The 25545-nt window shown below is 43.4% G+C and overlaps 1 protein-coding gene and 1 pseudogene across 11 annotated transcripts in view; one reads left to right on the plus strand and one right to left on the minus strand.

Annotated features, from left to right (window-relative positions):
* Positions 1 to 25545, plus strand: part of TIAM2 (TIAM Rac1 associated GEF 2) — a 224380-nt gene that overhangs the window by 34889 nt on the left and 163946 nt on the right. For 9 of the 11 annotated variants that reach the window (XM_025866368.2, XM_073894127.1, XM_025866369.2 and 6 more), the window contains one exon: positions 11914 to 12027. The exons of 1 other annotated variant lie outside the window; for it this stretch is intronic. The gene's annotated coding sequence lies outside the window, so the exon portion shown is untranslated. Of the gene's footprint in view, positions 1 to 8272; positions 8347 to 11913; positions 12028 to 25545 lie in introns of all 11 variants that reach the window. One more of the 11 variants, XM_073894128.1, reaches the window with a different exon arrangement.
* On the minus strand, positions 1474 to 8761 carry LOC112819352 (glyceraldehyde-3-phosphate dehydrogenase-like; annotated as a pseudogene).

A 25545-nucleotide genomic window follows, 5' to 3' on the forward strand; every position in this document is an offset into this window, starting at 1 on the left:
AGTGGGGCTTGACCACCGTGACCCTGAGATCATGACCTGAGCTGAGATCAAAAGTGGGATGGTCAATCCACTGAGCCACCCAGCTGCCCCCTGTCATTTGGTTTTTTAAAAGGCTAAATACATTTGTGCACCTGTATGTGTTAGGTATATATTAGAATTAGTCAAGACAAATCCAGGTGTGCCTTTGTAAATGATTCAGTCACCGTTGCTGATTTTTTTTCATTTTTTTAAAGTAAGCTCTATGCCCAGTGTGTCGCTTGAATTTACAGCCCAAGATCAAGAGTCACATGTTCTACCAACTAAGCCAGCCAGGTGCACATGTTGCTGATATTTTAAATACTTTTTTTCTATTTTATAGTTTGTCTCCAGCTTTTGTTTTTTTTATTAGTTGTCTCGGATTACAGAGTTTTTTGTTTTTGAAAATGAAGAGGTGGTTCATCTGGATATTATTGTGACTTTCTTTTAAAACTGAACCAACTGCAGAGCCTAAATAAAAGGAACTAAATGTATCCGATTTCTGTGTCAGATACTTAAAGATTAACATATAACATTACTAATTTCAGTGATCTTACTCATTTTTCTCACTTTTGGGTGGAACTGAGAGTAAAGAAAACTTCTGGGAATTAGTATCATGTTGTATCTTTAATTTGAGGAATCTATGAAAAGTTACATTCATATTCGGAAGGTGTGTAGAGTGAAACCAGGGGCAACTAATTGAGGTAGAAAATTCACTGCTCCTGTAAATACTAGGTAAACGATAGAAGAGCCTCTCAAAATATAAAATATACTTTATAGCATATGGAAGGTATGTAGGGGGGAACATGAGAAATTCAGTGAGAGGGCTTGCACTAATGAGAGAAGGGAAATGTTTAGGTTGAACAGTATAAGCCATTTTGGCAAAATGTTTTCCTCATTGTTTCTGTGTTTTCACTTTGTTACGTACATGTCTTAAGCCTGTGCGAGCCTGTTGTTCTGTGAACAACAGTTTGGAAGGATGCCATGGTGACCCCTTCCCCACCACCCACTTACCACGTGTACCCGGAATAGACCACGCAGTGGGTTTACATTTGAAAAATACAGATGCTGATAGTAATCTATGTCCTGTGTGGTATTAATCCTTAAATCCCTGTCCACACACAAGAAAATTAAATAGAGAATTGAGGCATCTGCCAAAGTAATTCAGAGAGAATTTGCTGAGGGCAATTAGGATTTGTTTTCTTTGTGTCTGCACTCTGTACCTCTTGAGGATGCAGGAGACCTTTTTTTGGGGGGGGGTACAGTATACTTTATTGATAGTACACGACAAGGTAGGGCTCCCCAAGCCCCTTCCCTCATTCAGGGGTCTGGGATGGAACCTGTGTGGAGGTCAGGAGATTCTCAGTGTGTTGGGGGATGAGTTGGGGTAAGGACTCCCCAGCAGCTGAGGGCCTCTCTCTTCCTCTTGCCCTCACTGGGGCTGGTGCCAGGGGCATTTTACTCCTTGGAGGCCACGTGGACCATAAGGTCTTCCACCCGGTTGCTGTAGCCAAGTTCATTGTCATACCAGAAAATGAGCTTGACAAAGTGGTCATTGAGGGCAATGCCAGCCCCAGTATCAGAGGTGGAAGAGTGGGTGTCACTGTTAAAGTCACAGGAGACAACCTGGTCCCCAGTGTAGCCCAGGATGCCCTTAAAGGGGCCCTCCAGTGCCTGCTTCACCACCTTCTTGATGTCATCCTATTTGGCAGCTTTTTCCCCAGGGGCGGGTCAGATCTGTGATTGACCTGTTGGGGGTGAGGACACTGAAGGCATGCCAATCAGCTTCCTGTTCAGCTTAGGGATGACCTTGTCTAGAGCCTTGGTGGTGCCAGGAGAAGCAAGGATGATGTTCTAGACATCCCCTCAGCCATCACACCATAGCTTCCCAGAGGGGCCATCCACAGTCTTCTGGGTGGCAGCGATGGTGTAGACTGTGGTCATGAGTCCTCCACAATGCCAGAGTTGTCAGAGATGACCGTAGCCACAGGGGCCAAGCAGGAGCTCTTGCTGACAATCTTGAGGGAGTTGTCATACTTCTCATGGTTCACGCCCGTCATAAACGTGGGGCATTAGCAGAGGGGGCAGAGATGATGACCCTTTTGGCCTCACCCTTCAAGTGAGCCCCAGCCTTCTCCTTGGTGGTGAAGCCCTCAGTGGACTCCACAACGTAGCACCAGCGTCACCCCATTTGAAGTTGGCAGGATCTCACTACTGGAAGATGGAGACATGGGCTTTCCCTTGATGACAAGTTTCCTGTTCTCAGCCTTGACTGTGCTGTTGAATTTGCTGTGGGTGGAATCATACTGGAACATGTAGACTATGTAAATTCAGGTCAACGAAGGGGTCGTTGATGGCAATAATATCCACTTTGCCAGAGTTAAAAGGAGCCCGATACAGTTGAATCCATTTATTCCAACCTTCACCATCACGTCTTGGGGATGTGGTTGGCACTGTACCAGAAGATGCAGCTGTCTGTCGAATGGGAAGGAGCAGTGAACCAGGAGACTTTTTTTTAAACATTTGTGTTGAATATAGACTAAAATAATTTTGGTCTAATATTTTCTGTCTTTACACGGAAAATAACTATGTGTTATGTTACTGTAGTTTGAGATTCCAGGACCATAGCTCATTTGCATTTCCTCTCTGTATTGGCCATGATGGTGCCTTGCATTGTGTGACTGCTATCTTGTACATTAAACACATCTGGTAAAATTGGTTTTGATTTTCCTTGTTCCCAGGTCTTATGGTTCCCTTCCTAGTTATTGGGAATAAGGTAATACAGCTGGGTCCCATTTTGCGTACATGTCTATTCATTGTCACAGTGATGGCCTCAGGACCTCTGCAGCCCTGCCTAAGCCCTGTTGGAAGGCAGCCCAGAGAGACCAAGTTTTGTGTTGTTACCAGGAGCCCTGGTTAAGTTTTATCCCCCCCCCCCTTTTTTTTTTTTTAATTTAGTAGGCTCTACACCCAGCATGGAGCCCAACATGGGGCTTGAACTCATGACCCTAAGATCGAGACCCGAGCAGAGATCAAGAGTCAGATGCTTAACCAACTGAGCCACCTGGGTGCCCCTAAGTTTTATACTCTTAATTCCTGGAGGGCAGCTGGCTTCCCTTCCAGGGCATCAATGAAAAAAATAATGTTGCTCAAAAGTATAAGGCTATATTTTATCTGTAGTCTATAATATGAGTGGCTTAAAAATATCTATGTTATAATATTCCCTCATCTTGTAATTGGTATAGCTCTTTGGTTCTGAAATCCAGAGTAGAAACAAAGCAAGTGTTCAGGTTTAAAGATAACAAAGACGTTTAAGGATAGAAAGACTTAGCTTCTTTAAAAAAGAGCTATGCCAGGTATGAGTTATACTCAGAAAAAGAAATTTTGCACGAGAGATTGTTCTTATGTACATCTTTTTTTTTTTTTAATATTTATCATTCTTATTCTGATCATTTTTTTTTTTTTTAAAGATTTTATCCATTTATTTGACAGAGACACAGCAAGAGAGGGAACACAAGCAGGGGCAGTGGGAGAAGGAGAAGCCAAGCAGGGAGCCCAGTGCGGGACTCGATCCCAGGACCCTGGGATTACGACCTGAGCTGAAGGCAGACGCTTAACCGACTGAGCCACTCAGGTGCCCTTCATGTACATCTTTTTTAGAGTAGCTCTGTTTCCTTGAACACTCTTGTCTCTTTTCTCGTCCTTGAAGCATCTGCTGCCATCAGCTCTGGCCTAGCCCCTTTCTCGTGGCTTTCTTCCTTCTTTGTTTGTCATTCCTTTCCTGTTGCCCTTTGGATTCTCCATCTTCTTCCCACTGTCCTAAGATGATGTTCTCCTTAGCAGACCATCCCTGGTCCTCTTTGTCCTTTTAGGATAATCATATTTTTGCCCCGCTTTCAGCTACCATTTATACATCTCCCTTTCTGCCCCATTAATACACTTCTAGTTGGGACCTCTCTTGTGGGTCCAGTGTTGTTAGATTCCATTTGGGTATCTTCATTTATCTTCATTTAGATGTTTGCTATATTCCTGCAACTGAGTGAATAAAAAAAAAAAATTGAAAGAAGCCTTTTTACAGCTGCTTCTTCATGGAGCTTCTGCCTCAGAGCATATGACAGTGTGTGAGTCCCACGTTTGAATCCTGGCTGGGTCATCTAACTAATTTTTACTGCCTTATCATATCGGCTGGTACCTCCAAGACAATGTTGGCTTGCTCCTGGTCTTTTTTTTTTTTTTTTTTAGATTTTATTTATCTATTTGACACAGAGAGACAGCTAGAGAAGGAACACAAGCAGGGGGAGTGAGAGAGGGAGAAGCAGGCTCCCCGCGGAGCAGGGAGCCCGATGCGGGGCTAGATCCTAGAACCCTGAAATCATGACCTGAGCGGAAGGCAGACGCCCAACGATTGAGCCACCCAGGTGCCCCGGCTTGTTCCTGGTCTTGGGTAGAAATGATTCAGTCTTCACCAGTTAAGTGTAATGTTAGTTGTAAATGTTTTTGTAGATGCTCTTTATTATGACGATTTTAAGAATAAAGTTTAAAAACATTTTCGGGCGCCTGGGTGGCTCAGTTGGTTAAGCGACTGCCTTCGGCTCCGGTCATGATCCTGGAGTCCCGGGATCGAGTCCCACATCGGGCTCCCTGCTCAGCAGGGAGTCTGCTTCTCCATCTGACCCTCTTCCCTCTCGTGCTCTCTAGCTCTCATTCTCTCTCTCTCAAATAAATAAATAAAATCTTTAAAAAAAAATAAAAACATTTTCATTAGCTAATTTATAAATATTTTCAATGTTTAGAGGATCCCTACTGAAAATAACAAAAATGAAAGTCCACCTTAAATAAACAAAAAGTTTTGTTTTATTTATTTTAAAATTTATTTTTAGAGAGAGAGTGAGAGAGTATACAAGCAGGGAGAAGGGCAGAAGGAGAAGGAGAGAATCTCAAGCAGACTCCACACTGAGCAGGGAGCGCCATGACCCTGGGATCGTGATCTGAGCCAAAATCAAGAGTCAGATGCTTAGCCCACTGAGTCACCCAGGCACCCCGTGTTTTATTTTTAAAAGTAATCTCTATACCTGACATGGGGCTCAAACTCACGACCCTGAGATCAAGAGTCAGATGCTCTACTGACTGAGCCAGCCAGGCATCCCTACCTTAAGTAAATTTAGGGAAATATAAAATTTGTATTTTCAGTGAAACTGTCAGGGTCAAAGAAGCTTTCACAACTGAAGAGAAAAAGGTAGTAGAGATATGGTTTGGTGGAAATGAGCTGATTATTTTGTTTAATGATGGTGATAATTTTTCATTTGCTGGATGGATGTGGAAGTGGTAAATTTAATTTTGCTAACTTTTTATTTTGGGGCATTAAATCTATTTTCCTGTGTTTAAATCAGGAGACTCAGAATAATTTTGGAGTTTTGCAAAAACCATGTTATTCGTGTGTGTGTGTGTGTGTGTGTGTGTGTGTGTGTGAGAGAGAGAGAGAGAGAGAGAGAGAGAGAGGCAGAGAGAGAGAGAGAGGAAGAGAGATGACCATCCTCCCTGGAAGTGTAAAGTCTAAGCAATTTGGAATTGAATTTAGTTCCTTTTTTCCATAATTAAGAAAATTAAACCTGATTTAGTCCCCAAGGAGTCCTCTGGAAAAGCCAGGAAGTTCTTGTTCTCATCAGAATCGTATGTTAAAACATTATGAATCTTGTTAATACAAATGACCATCAGTGGACTGTGATTAATTCTGGGACAGGTCATACACATAGTCCTTGTTTGACTGAAGTAAAAGACTCTTGGAAGGCTGTGATGGTACCAGGATTTTTTTTTTTTTTTAGTATGAAAATTTCTTTTTCTCTAATTTTTTTTTTATTTTTAAGATTTTATTTATTATTCAGAGAGTGAGTGTGTGAGCGGTGGGAGGGGCAGAGGGAGAGAGCGAATCTCAAGCAGACTCCTTGCTGAGCCTGGAGCCCGATGTAGGGCTCAGTCTCATGACCCTGAGATCATTACCTGAGCTGAAACCAAGAGTCCGGTCATTCAACTGACCAAGCCACCCAGGTGCCCCGAAAATTTCCTTCTTTCTTTCTTTTTTTTTTTAAGTTTTATTTATTTAAGCAATCTCTACACCCAACATGGGGCTGAAACTCCTGACCCTGAAATCAAGAGTATAGCACGTTCTTCCAACTGAGCCAGCCAGGTGCTCCGGTATGAAAATTTCTGTAGAATTTTTACTTTTCCTAGGACTTGGAGCTTATATTTGATGCTTCATTAACAATAGTTGATGCACTTTTTGGTACATCGACCTGGGCAGATTGAAGAAAGAAAGAATAACTGTGTACCCATCCATGTACATTATTTAGGTCTTTTAGGTGGAAAGTTAAAGGAGATGATTGATTAGAATTTTAAAGATGCCCTAACACATAGTAGACACTCAGCAAACATTTGTTGACAGCTGTTGAATGAAAAAGAGAGGTGGGGGGAAATGTGTTGAAATGTTATTTACTCCTTTTTCTTCTTCTTTCCACGGTAAGTGAGTTGATTCTCAAGGTCCCTGTTAGCTCTAAAATTCTTAGAGTTCAGAAATCTAAAATTATTAGTTGTTAGGTTCGGGGCTTCATTCTGAGAGACTTGCCTTCTTCCTTCTCTGCAACTCTCTCTTCCTTTTCACCTAATTGTTACTTCAGAGTTTTTCTGAACTGTTTTCGTAAATGTTCTGAACCTCAGCTTTCTCATCTGTAAAATGAGGGCAATAAAATCTCCGCCTTAAATTTAGTTGTGAGCTTGAAATGCTGGGAAGACTCGGCACCGCACCTGGCGTATGTTAGGTCTTATGTAAACTGTTAACCATTTTTTCCCCCTTAGTCTGATAGCCGCTCAGTTATGTTTCACATGATTAAGACTCTAAAATTAAAATCTGTCTTTAATGTCCTGAAAAAAAAAAAAAGTCACAGTTTACTCCTTTTATCGTCAACTCCATATGCTCTTTTCCCCTGATGTTGTAGGTCAGCCTGAATAGTTTTCCTCTGTGTTCTTCAGGGTTTGTTTCCAAGTCCCTCCTGTTTTCTGTCTCCATTGCTGTTCTGCATCTTTATCCGGAGCTACGGTTGGCTGGATCTTTGTTCTCTATCCTGTTTTTGTACTATCTAGCCAACCATAAGGAATTCTTTGTTTCTCCATTTTTCACTGTTGAGAAGTAAAGAGGTGATCTTTTTCTCCTGTCATAGGAGAAAGTAGAGCTTGATTTGGAGACTTTTCTCCTTTTGAGATTTGCTAAGTAAGGAGTATTAAAAAAAAATCTTTTTACTGAATATAAAGAGGACAAATCATGTTGGGATCTTGGTGAATTTTCCCAAAGTGAGCATAACTGAGTAATAAGGATTGTAGTAAATTTAAGGAAAGTCTCTAAGTGCTCCAGGCTTGATTAACCCTTCTTGCCCTTGTCATCCCTCAGATTACCCGCTTGTTGTGAGAAGCATTCCAGCTCCCTGGTGCCCTCTGACCCACCATCTGCTAGCTGGTTTTGTGTGGACTGGGTTTCACCTGCCCTGCCCTCCCTCTCTTTTCTCTGAGATGGGAAGTGTGGGGTTAAAGAGACTAACGCTTTGTTCTTGATGCCTCCTGCCTTCGAGGAGATGTCATAAAGAGAGAATGCCATATTTCCACTTTCCCTTAACCAGTCTTCCCTTATGGCCAGCTGCAGATGGGATGCAAAATGCAGAGGAAATGCTGAGTGAAAACTGACTGCCTTTTTTCCTTTGCTTTTTCCTGTCTGTTCAAAGTGTTGAAGATGCTGAGTTACGACAGTGCTGGTTTAAGAAGCTAGTGTGAAACACACTGTGTTTATGATTAAGATTAAAAAACTAAACTTAGACTTTTTAAAACGAGGAGTAAGCGAGGGTGTTATGAATAGTGGATAGTTATATGGTCTATAGGGCAGAGGTCTGGAGGAAATGGACTTAAAATCGAGGCAGAGGGGTGGAGGCTGCCTTGTGACTTCCTGTTGGAGAGGGCTCTGGAATATTGGAATGTATGGGTTGCTTATCGATCTCCTGGATAGTCGGGGTGGTGTGTTTACAGTAGCTGCAGTCGGAGGTTGGAGTTGACCTTGCGTTAATTATAATTCTTTTGTTGTTATGTAATTTCCTAAATGTGATGAAAGATACCAGCGTTTTTTTTTACTGCCATTCATGTAATGGGAAGAGATGGATTATACCGACATTCTGGTAGACATTAGAGGTTTTTGAGAAGTGCTAATGCTCAATTTTTTCAGACCAAAGGCATCCCAGCTCCACTACTTCGTAGTCGTGGGACCACAGATAAAGGATTGTTGGGAGGATGTTGCAGGTAAGATACCTGAAGGGCTTTATGAATTGTGTGACGGCATGTAACAGGGTGAGCCGTTACACTTCCAGTGGTATTTCTCCTTGTGTATTGAGCTCGTATCCTCTCTACCTTCTCTCGCTTCCAGACCTCCGTGTCTCTCAGTTACTTGGGGCCATCGGGTAGAGTTATCTTGTTTGTATTCTGCTGTTTGTTCTAGTTTTCAGTGCTGTCTCTCTCGGTGGGTGATCTTGGTTGAGATGAAGGGAGGGATCCTGAGAGGTGGGGAGGTTTTGCATTCTTTGAGAGTAAGGAAGCTTTTTGAGAAACTACAGATTCAGAAAGGGATGCTAGAGGTAAAAGGCAAAACTGGGAAACAGAGTCCGTCCAGGTGTGGCGGGGGGCATGGGGCGAGGCAGTGGGTTGGGCTGACCGCCATGGCGCTCCTGCACCAAACAGTATCCTGACCCCCTTAGAAAGGGGAGAAATGCCACCGGCCTCTCTCCGTCTGCATGGCCAGAGCCCTGCCTCAGGACAGGACATTAGCATGCTCGTCTCTGTCATGAGGGTACTGGCTCCAGGAGTGGATGGCAGAGCCCAACTCCTGTGACCTCCATTCTGCTTCCTCCTCTGAATTGGGAGCGGTCGTGTGGGCCTGAGAACCTACGTTGGTGGCCGTCTTTAGGAGGTCTGACCCTGGTGCTGCTGGGCCTCCTTTGGCAGTTTGTCTCTGAGCAGTATCAGCTGTGGGCATCTTTGCCTTGTTGCCAGAACAAGTTGCTTCTGCCTTGGTAGCTTATCAGATGTGTTTTCAATGATCTTGTCTCATCTTGTGTCTTAGAATGTGCCCTCTAATAGAATCCTGTATTATTGTTGTTGTTGTTGGCTTTAACAACATAAAATTATTTTCTCTCCGTTCTGGAGGCTGGAAGTTCAAGATCAAGGTGCTGGAAGGTTTGGTTTCATCTGAGGCCACTCTCCTTGGCCTGCACAGTCACCTTCTTGCTGCCTCTTTACGTGGCCACCCTGCCATACAGGCCCAGCCCTGGCGTCTCTCTTTGTGTCCTGATCTCTTCTTTCTTCTTCTTCTTTTTAAAATTTGCATCAAATTCTCTTGAATTCAATTCAGTTTTTTACGACATCCGTACAACAAAAAATCAGTTCTGTATAAGAAAAAATATTTCAGTCTAAAATGGAAATTTAGAAACTAAAATAAGGATAAGCAGTCTGTCCATCATTGTTAGCATAATTTTTAGAAGGGTAACTATATTAGTTATATGTTGTCCTGTAATAAATTACCCCATCACTTGGAGGCTTACAGCAACGGTTACTCTCCCACAGCTTCTGTGGGGCAGGAGTCTGGGCTCAGCACCACTGGGAGCCTGTGACTCAGGGTGTGTCATGAGGCTCCTGTCATCATGGAGCTCACTGGGGGAGGACCTGCTTCTGAGCTCACTCACGGGGTTGCTGCCAATTAGAATCTTGCTTTAAATGACGTAGGAAATATGTCTCTGTTTAGAGATCTTGTTGTAAACTGGGTACTAATTTATAATCTTCTGTAAGTCTGCAGTTTGATATTGGGATTTGCTCAAAGATGGATATGCTTTTTAAAAAACATCTTTATTGAGGTATATGGGTATACTTAAAAAATAAGATTGTAATTCTGATCTTATTGAAGCCAATGAGAAGGAAAAACTTTGTAACCACTTACTCTCATGTGATTATATAGCCTTCAATGATACCATAGCATTTTCTTAACTGAATAAATTCTTATGTCTTTATTTGATTCCTAAGCATTTTATGTTTGTTAAGTTAAATATTTGAAAAAAATTGATGAACTTTTTTTGAAAAAGATTTTATTTATTTGAGAGAAAGAAAGCATGAGAGAGGGGAGGGTCAGAGGGAGAAGCAGATTCCCCACTAAGCAGGGAGCCCGACGTGGGATTCGATCCAGGGACCCTGGGGTCATGACCTGAGCCGAAGGCAGACGCTTAACTGACTGAGCCACCCAGGTGCCCAAAATTGATGAACTTTGATAGCTAGAGCAAGGATCCTGAAACTGTGCTTCTCCGGAGATCTGGTTGGTGCCAGTCGAGGGGAGCAGGGTGTTTTTCTCTCTCTCTTTCTCAGACACTTACTATGGGTGTCTTGTGGTATGAGTTTAATTTACAAAGATACACACACACACACAATCTTATATATGTAATATGTAAAATCTATTTACAATATGCATAATTTTGGGGCACCTGGGTGGCTCAGTTCATTAAGTGTCTGCCTTCGGCTCAGGTCATGATCCCGGGGTTCTGCGATTGAGCCCCGTGTTGGGATCCCTGCTGAGCAGGGAGCCTGCTTCTTCCTCCCCCTCTGTCCCTCCCCCCCACCGCTTGTGTATGCCTTCTCTCTCTCTCTCTCTCAAATAAATAAACAATATGCATAATCTTTATTATGTATAGAATATACATATAGTCCTGTTATACAGACTATATAAAATTTATATATAATCTATCTTACATAATACGTATTTCTCCTATATATAATTTTCTGTTATATATATTTTTTAGATCTATAACATGTAACCTATTTATATATAATATATGTAATCTCCTATGTGTATGTATATATATAATCTATTCTATGTGTATGTGTATATATATATATATATATTCTGTGTGTATGTGTATATATATAGTCTGAAATAAAAGCTCATGAGGAACAGATGTCCTAAGTCACTTTCATACGCAGTAGTACTTGGGATAGTAAGTTAAGGTTCATGGTACATCCTCAGCAAACACTTAGAGATTTGATTGCAGTGATTCCTTTGATGAACGTTGTATTTCGCAGCCATAGATTGTTGGGGGGGAACCTACAAATGTAGGCTGTCCAGGGGGCTCTCCTGGGATTAGTGGCATTTGGGAGGCACAAGGCTGGGATGTACCCTGAGTTGCCACATCTCTGAATTCCTGGCCTCTATGCTCCACGTCTCCAGGGGCACCATTCACATTTTACACTTGCTTCTCCTGAATTCCCCTTGCCCCCATGCAAGAGGATTTGAGAGCATGAAGTAAGAGTGCTGTGTGAGGTGACAGGAACATTTTTGGCTTTTGCGTCACAGCCAGCTTCCGGTCTCTCCTGGGGGCTGGTTCTGGAGGTGAGGCCCTCCTGGCGTGCCCTCAGCTGAAGTGCCCCTTTCCCCCCGACTGTAATGGGGTTGGAATGGAGCACTGTTATTAGCATTTCTGTAGTTTGTATAGTTTTTTTCCCTTTATGAAAAAAGCCTTGCTTTTGGTGACTGGACTGTCTTGCTTTATTACTTGGAAGTTTTTCTTCTATCTTTACAGAAAGGCTACATAATGCTGCTCCTTAATGGGGATAATGGTGATTCTTGGGGTCTTCCCAGGGTTTGTGAGCTCCGGTAGAGGTTGTCCAGGCTGAGCGTGGAGCTCAGGACAGTCAAACTCAAAAAGAAAAACTTTTGGAAAGAATGAGATGAAGAGTTTATAGGGAGCCGTAGTAGATAACGTCTTAGTTTGGCTGCTATAACAAAGTTACCGTAACTGGGTGTCTTAAACGGCAAACATCTGTTTCTCCTAGTTCTGGAGGCTGGAAGTCCAAAATCAAAGCACAAGCGAATGTGGTGTCTGGTGAGAGCCTGCGTCCTGATTCGGAGACAGCCATCTCGTCACTGCATCCCCACGTGGTAGAAGGGTGAGTGGGTTCTCGGGGGCCTCTTTTGTGAGAGCACTAGTGCCATTCATGAGGGCTCCACCCTCATAACCTAGTCACCTCCCGAAGGCCTTACCTCCTAATAACATCCCATTGGGGGTTGGGATTTCAACAGATCAATTTGGGGAGCCACCAACATTCAGTCCATAACATTTGCCCTTGTGCCCCCACTCCCAAATTCATGCCCTTCTCAAATGCAAAACATATTCATTCATCTGAACAGCCCCAAAAGTCTGAAGTCGTTCCAGCATCAGCTTTAAAGGTCCAAAGTCTCCTCTAAATCTCATCTAAATCAGCTGTAAGGGAGACTTAGGGAACCATTCATCCTGAGGCAGATTCTTCTCCAGCTGTGAACCTGGGAAAGCAAACAAATTCCAGCCTGCATTTTCAACACTTTGTTAGGAATTACTTCAGCTAAATACCCAGTTTCTTCACTCCCAAGTTCAACCTTCCACAAAACACTGGAACGCCAATGCAAGTCAGCCAAGTTCTTTGACACTTCACGGCAAGGATTGCCTTTCCTCTTGTTTCCAGTAACCTCCTCATTTCCATCTGAGACCGCATCACAATGTGTATTACCATCCATATTTCTGCACACACTCTGCTCATGATTACTTAAGTATTCTTGAAGAAAATGGAAGCTTTCTCTCTTGGTCCTTTCAGGCTGGTTATAACAAAATACCACAGACTGAGTGGCTCATAAACAACAGAAATTTATTTCTTGAGGCTGGACCTCCAAGATTAGGGTGTCTGCATGGTCAGGTGAGGGCCCTCTTCCAGGTGGCTCAGTTCTTGTATCTTCACCTGGCAGAAGGGCCTAGTGAGCTCTCTGTGCTGTCTTCTATAAAGGCACTGATCTCGTGCTTGAGGGCTCCTCCCTCATGACCTAATCACCTTCCAAAAGTCCCACCTGCGACTGCTATCACTTGGCAGATTGGGGTTTCAGCATATGAATTTTGGGGGGACATAAACATTGAGACCACACCACTTCCTGTATAGCTCTTTTCTGAGTCTTCCCCAGAATCCTCCTAATGGTCCTTAGATGGTAGTATGAGATTGTTCTCGTATGTACCTCCAAACTCTTCCAGCCCCTACCCGTTACCCAGTTCCAAAGCCACTTCCTCACGGTTAGGTATTTGTACACCAGCACCCCGCCTCTCGGTACCAATTTCTTAGTCTGTTCAGGCTGCTATTACAAAAATACTGTACATTTTTGGTTACGATTGTTAAACTCCTTGTATGATTTATAATTTTGTTAAACTCTTTGTTTAAGCATGGCACAAACATTTATTTCTCATCATTCTGGAGGCTGGAAATTCCAAGGTCAAAGCACCAGAGGATTCTGGGAGAACCTGCTTCCTGGTTTATAGGCAACTGTCTTCTGTGTTCTCACGTGGCAGGAGGGGAAAGGGAGCTCTCTGGGGCCTCTTTTGTTAAGAGCACTAATCCCATTCATGAGGGCTCCACCTTCCTAACCTATTCACCTACCCAAACATCACCTCCTAATACCATCACATTAGGGGTTAAGATTTCAACATATGAATGGGGGGAGGAGGGCACAAACATTCAGTCCAGAGCAGATGGTCCTAAAAGGCCTTTGAGTTCTACTTTTTACCCTAAAGTGTTGCTGTTTGCTTAACACTCAATGTTCCTGGGCTCTGTGTTCGTGTATTTGATGCACTAGGACAGCAGAATGTAATGGCTAAGAACTTGGGTCCCTAAATTCTACAGTGCTGGTGTGAATTCCAGCTCATCAGTTTCCCATCTCTGTGATTTGCAGCAAAGTACTTTAGCTATTTCAAACCTCAGGTTTTCTCATCCTTAAACAGGGGCTACTAATTGTGTCCATAGCATTATTGTGAGAATTAAAGGAAACAGTGTATGTAAAGCATTGAGTACAATGCTTGGAACCCAGTGAAATCCCAGTACGTTAGTTCTTGTCACAGTTACAGGACCAAAAGACCTATTCTTTAAAGTCAAACCCAGTTACTGTTTATAAACAAGGTCAGTTTCTGCTTCTCCACTTCTAGATGTTTCTCCTTGTCTTGCAGCATATTTACCATAAGTGGGTTCAGCAAGCTGGAATGGGGCTTTGACTTATGTCCCCCTAGCCAAAGGACTAGAAAATGTGCAAATGGCCAATAAGCCTAAAATGATCCTCGGTATCGCTAATCAAAAACACAATGAAGTTCTACTTCACACTCATTAGAATGGCTATTTCCAAAAAGTTTCCCCAAAACAAAAAACCAGAAAATAATAAATGTTGGTAAAGATGTGGGGAAATTGGAACCCTTCTGCTGCACTATTGGTTGGATTGTAAAATGGTGTAATCACTATGGAAAACATTATGGTGGTTCTTAAAAAATTAAGAATAGAATAACCACACAATCCAGCAATTCCACTTCTGGGTATATACTCCAAAAGAATTGAAAGCAGGGATTCAAACAGGTATTTGTAGCATATTCAGAACAGCATTATTCACAATGGCTAAAATGTGGAAGCAATGCAATTGCCCATGGACAGATGAAGGGATAAACAAAATGTGGTAAAGAGAAGGTGGTATATACAGACGATGGAATATTATTCAGCCTTAAAAAGGAAGGAAATTCTGACATATGCTGCAACATGGATGAACCTTTGAGGACCTCATGCTAAGTGAAATAAACCAGTCACAAAACAGTGTATGTTTTACCACTTAACACCACTTATAGGAGATACTTGGAGTAGTCAGATTCACAGAGATAGAAAATAGAATGGTGGTTGCCCAGGGCTGGGGGCGGAGGGGGAATGGAGAGTTAGTGTTTAATGAGCATGGAGTTTCAGTTTTGTAAGATGAAAATGTTCTGGAGACCGATGGTGGTGATGACTGTACATGGGTGTGAATGTTCTTAATGCCACTGAGTTGTGCACTTAATGGTTAAAATGGCAAATTTTGTAACGTATGTTTTACCATAATTAAAAATATAAATTTTGGGGCACCTGGGTGGCTCAGTTGGTTAAGCATCTGCGTTCAGCTCAGGTCATGATCTCGGGGTCCTGGGATCGAGCCCTGTGTTGGGCTCTGTGCTCAGTGGTAAGTCTGCTTCTAGGTGTTCTCCCTGTCTTGCAGCATCTGGCTCTCATCCCTGCTTATGTGCGTGCGTGTGTGCTCGCTCTCAAATAAATAAAATCTTAAAAAAATATATATATTTTTAAGAAAGTCATTTTCCCTGTACACAGTTTTACCATAGGGAGTTAAATTAGCACATACTGAGTTTTCAACTTCTAAGAGTAATGTTTTGGTCAGTCCTCCAAAATAATTAAAAAAAAATTTTTTTTTAAGATTTTATTTATTTGACAGAGACACAGCGAGAGAGGGACCACAAGCGGGGAATGGGAGAGGGAGAAGCAGACTCCCTGCTGAGCAGGGAGCCCGATGTGGAGCTCGATCCCAGGACCCTGGGATCATGACGTAAGCCGAAGGCAGACGCTTAACAAGTGAGCCACCCAGGGGCCCCATTATCAAAAAAGTTTTGATTGCCAGAATTTTCTCCATCCTTGTTAGCAATAATGAAGTGCCTCCCCCACCCCTTACTCTGCCCTCCCCCTAACCTGCGAAGTAAGAAACTACTTGAAGTCTTGCCTGGGCCATGTCTTAAAGACAAAATCCTGATGCTGTGGTGGCATCTGCGGATTGTGTTACTTCCTTTGCCTCCCCTGACGTTTCCAGAAGCTGTTGGATAACGAGGTAAAGTATATGAGAAGTGGAATGTAGGTCCAGGAGGATCCAGATTCTGTTGGGCCTCAAGCTCGTCCAGTTTGGGGTTTTCTTAAAAAAGAAGAACACTTTTTTCTCTAATTTCTAATAGAACGCCTGCTGTGAACACACTTCGGGGTCCTTCCCAGGGCCTTGAAGGATCCCTGAAGCTTAAGCTTCCTTAGTTTAACGTATCTTGTCTCTGTTCCAAAAGGAGAGGCAGAAGAAAGGAACTGCCTGGAGCAAACTGCTTACTTCCTCTTGAACTTTGTTCTCTGAAGCAAAAAGATCTGGAAAAATGTGTTACATTCAGAAGACTGACAGTTGGGAAACTGCGGGGGATGGAAAATGGTTTATGCAGTTGAATCTTACTCTAGTCCGTGTTTAATTTAACCATTTTTCCAAACTTCAATTTGGCAATAATTTGTACTGTAATTTAGCATTATGAAGTGACCTTTGACCCAAACCAATTAATTTTGAATTTCTCGCCTGGAGTGTTGCATTATAAAATTGTAGAGGCATCTTCTGAGAAATTGTATAAAATTTCTATGATAATTATGACCTTGAGGTATTCCCGTGTCAAAGAATATGCATCATCTTCTCTTCTTTGTCTGGTAAGTACTTTCTCCTCTCCTCCCCCCCACCCCCAATTCTTCTTCATATCTGTTTCCTTACTTAGAAAAATACTTCATCAATCAGAGATTAGAATCATCTCATTACCTATGGGAATTCCTCAGTGTCAGTTAAGCCTTTGATGGAGCTGTTAGGGAGCCTTTGTCATTGAAAGCATCGCTTAGTGACCAGATGGACTCACTGGGAGCAACTTGCAGAATGTCAGTCAGGGAGACATTTAATGAGCCGTGACACGTGCGGAGTAAGCAATAGTGCAATTCTGGTTTTCTTGTTGCTTTGTTTTACTTCCAGTAATAGCATAAATTATTTTTTTTGCGTGAAAAAATAGAACTAACTTTCAGAAATAATATATACTTACTTCCTATCACGAAAATGGAAAAATCAAAGAGCAGACCACATTCCTTTTTTGTAGCAGGGTTCTTGAGGAGGAGGGAGTGCGAGGTCCTTATGATGCCTAATGGAGCCAGGGCAGCTACGGTTCAGACTTTTCAGCTCAGCCAGATCCCTTACTTTTAGATGTCGATTTCAGCATCCAGATTGCCTATTGTTCAGATGCCAGTTGGGCACTGGGATGTATTTGCCAAACTCATTTTCACGTCTTGGACAAAACTAGAATTTGGATCCTAAATTAAAGGTGAAAAACAAGGTCTCTGAGCCAATTAAACGCTATTATCACTCAAGTAGGGATTTTATCCTGTGTCGGGCCACTTGAATGATAGAAAATGATTGGGAAAAAAACTTAGTTTTTTTCCTCCCCCCAGAGATTTGGGGGAAACTTTATAAAACTCATTTATGTTTGTGGTGAATTGAGGTCTCCTCTGCTTATTTTAGACTCTGGAAAGATGAGATTAAAAGGAGTTCAAAATCTGTTCTTTTACCCGTAGTAACCATTTCCATTGGATTGAATTTAGCCAAATTATTTTTGGCTTGATCTGCACTCCAAAGAAAATGGGTGTGGTGGAAAAAAATGATACTGAGATTGAGTAAAACAAGGAGGAATTTTGTATTGTTCTGAGTTTCTGGTCAGTGGAGGAAGAAAGACTTTTAAAAAAAAAATACTTTGCATGTTCATTTCTCAGCTTTGATTTGGTTCGTTAAATCTTTTCAAATCTGTGCCTTAAGGTTCTAGACTTCATTACTAGTGGATACTTAGTGTATAGACACTCTTTAGTTTAAATTCTTAAACCACTTCAGTTAAAATATGAACAGTAAGGTTTGTTTTAAAACGAACTTCTCCGTATGTTTTCCTTCTTCATCAGAGCTATTCATGCTGCCGGGTGTGATGTTAGTCCTAATTAGGTCAGTTTCGAAATTCTTATTTTTAGCACGAGAGGAAAATAAATGGTGTGCTGCCACCAACTTGCTTTCAAATGAACAAATCGTCTCAGTTGAAACAGTTTTGTATTGGAATTTGTTGGCAGATTGGCCGGGAGCCAGTGTTATGGCTTTCTTCTACTTTTCCCTAGACTTTTTATCTACAGTGCTTATTCACTGGGGGAAGAAAGACTTTCCTGGGGCCTCCCGGAGGGTGTGGGCTCCTGCCCCATCCTGTTTCAGGCGGCTGTCCTTCCAGCCACGGCACATGTTGCATCTGGGACCCTCTTAGCCGCTGCCTCTTGGGCAGGTTTATACTGAGGGCAGGATCCCCCTGGTTAACCTAATTCAGCAGGGAACTTAAGGGTGTCACTCATCTTTTTAGCTAGCTCCCTTATCCCTTCGTTACCTGAATTATAGAGTTGTAATAATTACATCACCTACGAGGTGCAGGTTGCTGTATCCAGGTTCTTGCATAATTTTTTTTTTTTCAAGTGGGCTGCATGCCCCGTGAGGGGCTTGAACTCACCACCTTGAGGTCAAGGGTGGCATGCCCTACTGACTTAGCCAGCCATGTGCCCCTCCTTGTATAATTTTGTTTCGGCCTTATTAAGGGGGGGGGGAAGCATCATCCTCTCCATTATACACGTGAGGAAAGCCAGATTCTGGCAATATAAGAGACTTAGAATCACGTGGATGGGAAGAGGCAGAAAGTGGATTTACACACAGGTTGGCGGCCTGCTCTTCCCCATGCGCCCTGAGGCCTTCCACAGAGCCAGAGGGGCTTTTGGGAGACCTTCCTGTCCAATGGTTTTCAGCACTGGATCCGAGAGTCGCCTGGGCAATAAAGACGAAGATTTCCTTGGTTTCATCTCAGGCCGGCTAGTCTGAATCTCTGGGGTGGGACCCCAGGCCTGCTGTGTTGTAGGGGCTCTGGGGTGATTCCACTGTGCAGGGGGCAGGAACATCGAGGGGGGCCAGAGGGAAGGAGGTGCATTAACACTCCCTCGTTTTCAGGGAGTCTGAAGCCCAGCAACCTCTAGCAGGTCAGTCAGCTAGTTACTCTACAAGCCGGAACTTGACCCAAGATCTTTTGGCAGTCCTCCGGTCTCTTCCCTTTCTGGTTCCAAATCCTGACAATGGAGTCTGGCCGGGTACAGGAAACATAGGAGAGGCTCACTTCATCTTCGGTTTCTGAAGTGCCTGAGGGGGCCAGCCCCCTCTGATGGGAGGAGGAGCGGGGCGATGTGGCCTTGCTGTATGTGGTGGGGCCTGCGGTGGGGCCCTTTCAGCTTGCGGCTCAGGACTTTGGTGGGGTGGGGGTGGGGGGGCTGTCTTCATGCTCTTCGGTTTCGCTCCCTCCCCTTACAGCTGCTGCTGAAACTCATCTTGACTGGATGTAGGACCTCTGGATGTATTTTCCCTGGCTCTTAACTTTTTGTTCTGTAATGTTTCTCAATATTTTCTTCCAGTTCACAGCCTTGGGATTTAGCTTGGTTCATTTTATTTCTCAAATCCATTGAGGTTTCTTTTCAGAAATTTCAAATTTATTTTTTTCCTCCTGTTCAGAACTTTTTTCCTCTGATGGCTTCTTTCCCATAGCAGCCTGGTCTTGCTTTATGGACACACTCTTATTTCTGATCTGTCTTAAGATACTTAACTAGAATTTTTAAAAAAGTTTTCTTCTCTCTTACAAATTAGGCTTCTTCTGGGGCCAGTTCTGTTTGTTCATTATAGCGCTTTCTTTCATGTTCTGGCTTTTCCTCAGATAACTTGTGATCTTCACTTGCTGGTGGTGGGTTTTGATGAATGCACTCCATTGATAAGCTGAGAAAATTGGCTTTGATCTTCTCTGCAGGTGTAGAGACAGCTTTCAAAATAGGCCTCTTGTAAAGTCGCAGGCAGACCCTGCTTCCCTCCATAATTGTCAAGGAAAGGGGTGGTGGTGCCTGTAAGTGCGTCCTACCCCTCGGGGGGCTGCCTCTCCTGATGTGGAGGTTCCAGACAGCCTCTTACTCCTCGCCCACATGTACACTGGGATTTCCCCCATACGTAGTGCCCATTTTCTTGCTTTTAATCGATGGGTTCAACCCTCTGCTGTGGCTCCCAGCCCTGAATGGTCTATTTTTGTGGGAAGGAGATGGCAGGGGAGGGGCATGGAGGGCTCAGCCCTAATGCCTTCAGTTTTCTAGTCCATCTGCCCTCCCCCACCCAGTGCCCACTCCTGCCCCTTATCTTTGCCTCCTGACCAGGACTCCATGGAAGGGTAGTGCTTGCCTCCAGAAGCACAAATCTCTGCTTTTCCTGCTTCCAGCACTGCTATTTGTTGGGCTGGCTGGCTTGCTTTAAAAGAAATTTTGTTGCTGGGGCGCCTGGGTGGCTCAGCGCAGGTCGTAATCCCAGGGTCCTGGGATCGAGCCCCACATTGGGCTCCTGCTCCGCGGGAAGCCTGCTTCTCCCTCTCCCGCTCCCCCTGCTTGTGTTTCCTCTCTCGCTGTGTCTCTCTCTGTCAAATAAATAAGTAAAATCTTAAAAAAAAAAAAAAAAATTTTTTTTGTTGCCGTCATTCTCAGACTGGCCTGGAGGGAGGCAGCCTTCGCTTCTCTTGCCTCCAGACAGAGGACTGGCGTGTAGGGCGTCTGCTCTGGGTTGTGCCCTAAGCGGCCCCTTGATGTCCGCAGGACAGTCCCCTCTTCTCAGTGCTAGCCGCTGGCCCCGGGATGCTTGCCTCTGCCACTGGGATGGTGAGTTGTTACATGCCCATTCCTGTTGGAGGTGCAGGGTGAGGGGGGCCATGGCGGGAGGGATGGCAGGTGGCTGCAGGGTGCGTCCGTGGAGATGTTTTCCCATCAGTTTTGTGAAGCTGTGCCTGTGTGGGCAAAGAAAAGGGAGGGAGGGGCAGAGGTGGGCTCCACGTTTCAGATCTGGTCTGGGGCTGGTGGCCCGCGTCTTCACCTTTCGCTTTTGCACCGGCCAGCTTCCCAGGTGATGCTTGTCCCCCGTCAGCTCCTTGTCCCCGGGTTCATCCAGCAGCCAGGCTGTCCAGCACCCACAGGCCTTCCTGCCCCAAACCTGAGCCCAAGGAGGAGGAGAAGTCCCATTGGCACACAGCCTGGCCCTTGTCCCCTTCTTCCATCCGTCTGTCCGCAGACCTCCTGAGAAGCCCGTGGATGGGAAGCAGAGTTTGAAGAGCATAAGAGAGGGCACTGTCCCTACTGAGGCCAAGTAGAGAGGCATGTGGGCCGGGCTTCCCCGCTTCGGTTCCAGCAAGGCCAGGAGCCGGGACACGCTCCCTTGGTCAGGGTTCAGGCTGTGCAGGTGACTGGCTCCCACCAGCAGTAGGGTGGCTGAGCCGCAGTAATTTCACAATTCTGATTTGTGACTTACTGCTTTCCTTAGTGGTGAGAGATATGGAGCAGATGATACACGGAGAAGAAAAGGGCAGAGGAACACACAAGGCTGCCGGGAACAGCGTCGCTGTGGCCGTGGCCGTGGCCGTGAAGGGCGAAGAGGGGAAGCAGGGTTCTGTCGTTCTGGGTGAAGGAGTCAGAAATGGGCCTGTGGCACTAGGGGCACAAGGGCGAGGGAGCCGGTGGGGTGACTCCGAAGGTCCTGGTGTCTTTGGGAAGGGGCATAAAGACTGTGGGAGAGTTTGGCCGAGACGCTGCAGGATGTTTTTATAGTGCTGTAAGTGGCGCAACAGACACATAAACTCAGTGGTGCTTGAACAGAAAGAGATCTCGGAATCTTCAGTCCAACTTGGCTCCTTGTTTGAGCACAAAACCAGAGGCTGTGTTACCATCCTGACCTGGCTGCCAGACACATCTGTGAACTCAGGGCAAGGCCTTGACCTCCGGAGGTTCTTGGCTGGGAGTGCGGCCAGGACGGGGCTCCCATCCTCCTCTGGCCCCGAGAACTTAGCGGTGAGGTAGGCTCCCACCTGGAGGCGGGAGGAGGAGGCCTGGGTTGGGACGGTCTTCACAACGGTCTGCTTCTACAGCTAGTTCGTCTCCTACCTGGACGTTGTTGAAGTCTTAAAAAAAAGTTAGGTAATGGAATATGGTTTAATCTTTGTGTCTTCTGAATTTTTGCCTGCTTAGCTGCCAAGCTTGGTCATTAGTGATGGGCCATTAGTGCTGTGATTGTTGTTGGGTTTGGCCGTGGCTGGAGAGTTCGTCCGACTTTACTTGCAGTGGAGTCTTGGCATGTCTGGTGTATTAGCAGCAGTTAACCTTGTTCTGAGTGTACATTTTAACTGCTGTTCTAACTCCCAGTTTTATAATTGGTTCACTTCTTATCAGAATAGTTCTACTCTGAAATAATAGCAGTCTGTAGACAGAGAGCATTAATTAAAAAAAAATTGGTGTGTTTGGTTGGAAAGGAAATTAACAATAGTTGACTTTAGGGCAAAGCAAGATACTTTAAGATTTTCTTTCTAAGTGACAAAAAATCCAGTGTGTCAGAAGAAGCATGTGGCAGTTATAGGGAAAACTGTTTTTTAAGTATATGTCACGATAAGAAAAATAACACTGCGAGATTGTTTTATTGGGGTAAAAGCAGAGTAGTTGTTGATAGTTTTAGCAGTAACACTTTCTCAACTCACTGCTTAGGCTTTCTCTGAAGCAAATGGGTCTCCAGGAGAGAATACGAAGACTGGAGAGTCTGGTGCCAAAGATGAAGTCTGGGCAGACAGCCCCAGCAAAGCTACAGGTCCATGGTGGAAAGACGGAGCTTCGTGGGGGGCCTTGTACCGCAGGAAGTAGTCCCCACTTAGACTCCCCGTCCTGGCCAGTGATGGAGCGAATGCTATGTGCTGCTTTGTTCTTTCTAATCCTTTTTACAATTCAAGTTAGCTTTTATTCTCCACATTTATTTTCCTTAGAGAAGGAAAGAATCTCGCCCAAGGGCAAAAATGCACTATTATTAATGAGTAAGCCAGAATTGAGACCCAAGTGCACCTGGTTCCAAAGCATGCATTCTTCCTGCTAAAACCATTGTGTTTCCTGTAAGTCTACTGGCAAGATGTTTTTGGCCTAAAATGCCTTTTTTTTCAGCTATGATTCTTTTCGATCGAATGATTTCTGAAACCTCATCTCTTTTAAAGACCTTAGCAAACTGATTTAAAATGAGGTGGCAATTTCCCCCATACTGTTCTATTTAAAGATGTAGCCTCACACCTCATTTAGCACTTGCCACAGTGGAAAGTAGATTTACTCTTTTAACTTGTTACCTGTGGTTTGTGTGGGGAGGAGGGGCATGGGAGGACAATGTGTGATTAACTATTTAGTGCTCCTATACAGAATAAGATGCCAAAAAAAAATTGCAGAATATAATCTTTCTGTCTGTTGTGATTTACTTGTATTATTTTACTTGTACCATAAACATAATACTAGTGATTGATTTATATTTCAGTGGCAAGATAATATTTCACATTAATATGCCATTTACAATAATGTATGTTACTTGAGCTATTGATTGGTCATAGAACTTTTAAATATTCTAATTATCTACTGATTGCATGTAATAAACACTGAAGTTTTTAAGGATTATGGAATTGATAGTGTGATACACAACATAGGAAAATCTCTATTCTCCATGATCTGATTAGCCATAAACTATGACGGAAATCAATTGTAGGAAATATTCTGTAAGTTCCCTAAGTGCTGGGATCGTGTTTGTTTTATTGACTGCTGTAAATTTAGCAGCTAGCAGAGTAATGTTAGTAATATTTGTTGAATTATTAATGTATGTTGGATGTGTGTATAAACGAGTTACAGGAATTTATTTCAAAAAGTAAAAACCAGAATATATCCTCATACTGCAAATCCATCTTGATCTTCTGTATCTTTTATGGTATAATAGAATAAAAATGGGTTGCTGTCATGAAATTGGGCATCCAAAGTACTGAAATGTTAAGGAAATATTATTTACGCTTAGGAAGTTCAGATGACAAGAATACTATATAATGATCAAGAGATTACTCTAAAGCCTGTGTATAATACGAGAGAGAAAAGTGGGGGGAAGGGGGAGAGCTGAAAAGAGAGAGGGAGGAAGCAGATACGGTGAGTTCTTGAAACTTTTATGTAGACGTGAAACTATTTCAAAATAGTACAAGAACATATTACTATATATTTTGTCATTAGTGGAACACTAACAAGTTTGACAATATTTACAGATAAAAAATGGTCATCCTGCTCAGTTAGAAATGGGGAAGTCATTTCTTTTTGAACGTTAAACTGCAAAACAGCTTATGGGAGATTAGAGCAGAGATGTGCAGAATCGCTTGGTAGAGACAAAAAAGTCTGGAAGATCTGAGTATGTAACCTAACACTAGTAATACAGCCGGTGATCTTTGAACATTTATGTTTCATTGGCCAGGAATGGTTTGGGAGGTTAGATATGCAGGGTCGTATAGCCTGATAGCATTAAAATTTCTTTTTATTCAGCTAACCCCCCCTTCTTTTGTGTCCACGTTCAACAGACACTCTCCTGATTGTGATTTATCACCCCCTGTTTATCTGCTGTACCAGTCCTGCTGCTGCAGATACCCTGCTGTGCTGGAGAGAGAAATTCTTCATCATCAGTTTAAAGGCTGTTGGTTTCTGAGCTCAGTTACGTGCTTCCTCCTATGGGAGGCACTCCCACTTTCTGTATACTGGCAAGATTTGATGCTCTCACCTTCTAAAGCTACAGTCATACTCTGGTTGTGGGGGAGTTCACTAAGATGATGGGGTCCAAGGAGGCCTCTTGGTGAAAGCCAGTTGGGCTTTCCCAGCAATATTCTTTTTTTTGTTGTTTTTTTTTTTGCTTATTCCTTTTGACTTACTCAACCAAGACTTAATAGTCAAGGGACAAAAAAATAATTAGAAGCTGATTAATGAATGTAGGGGATAGTATTCACTTCCACCAATTTCTCTCTTTTCATCCACTGTGGATATTAGGAAGCTAGTAAATTAAAGACTGGCCTTGGACAGGTGAAATCACAGGCACAAACAGCAGAAACAACATGAGATTCACACAGAGAAACAATTTTCTCTGAAGATGAGCTCCTGATTGTAAATTGTAAACAACATGAAGAAAGAATCCGCTCAAAGAGACCAAAAAAAAAAAAACCCACAATCAGAAGTATTTGTATTCTGAGAATTTAAGATACTAACAAAGTCTGCAGGGAAATATGAAATAAGTTAGAACTAATTGTTAAGAATAAAAATAATAGGGGGCACCTGGGTGGCTCAGTCGGTTAGGCATCCCACTCTTGATTTTGGCTCAGGTCATGATCTCAGGGTTATGGGATCGAGCCCTGTGTAGGGCTCCATGCTGAGTGTGGAGCCTGCTTGGGATTCTCCCTCCCCCTCTGCTCCTGCTCTACAAACAAACAACTTCACAGTAGTCCATTGATAGCAGATGAGGCAAAGTGGAAGAGAGAGCTCCTGAATGTAGAGAGAGAGCTGAGATAATTACTCAGAATGTAGCAGAGTGAGAAAGAGATTGGAAAGAGATTGGAAACACGCAAGTTATTGAGAGACTTGCAGACAGAATAAGATAGTCCAAGATGTCTAATAAGAGTCTAGAAGACTAGAATAAAATTGGAAAGAGCCGGTATTAAAAAAGATAATAGCAGATAGTGTTTTCAGAACGGATGAAGGGCTCATTCTAATATTGGGAGAATCACATTGAAACATGGGCTGGAAAAACAACGCAAATGTACACGTAAGTTATACAAAACTGTGGAACTCCAGAGTTGAAGGGAAATAAGAGAATCGTGCAGGAAAAATATAAGTTACTTACAAAGACAGCAGTTCTAGACAATAGGCTTC

The sequence above is a fragment of the Callorhinus ursinus genome, unplaced genomic scaffold (genome assembly GCF_003265705.2).
Source record: "Callorhinus ursinus isolate GAN/ISIS: 27379988/994484 unplaced genomic scaffold, GSC_fseal_2.0 scaffold6, whole genome shotgun sequence".
NCBI lineage: Eukaryota > Metazoa > Chordata > Mammalia > Carnivora > Otariidae > Callorhinus > Callorhinus ursinus.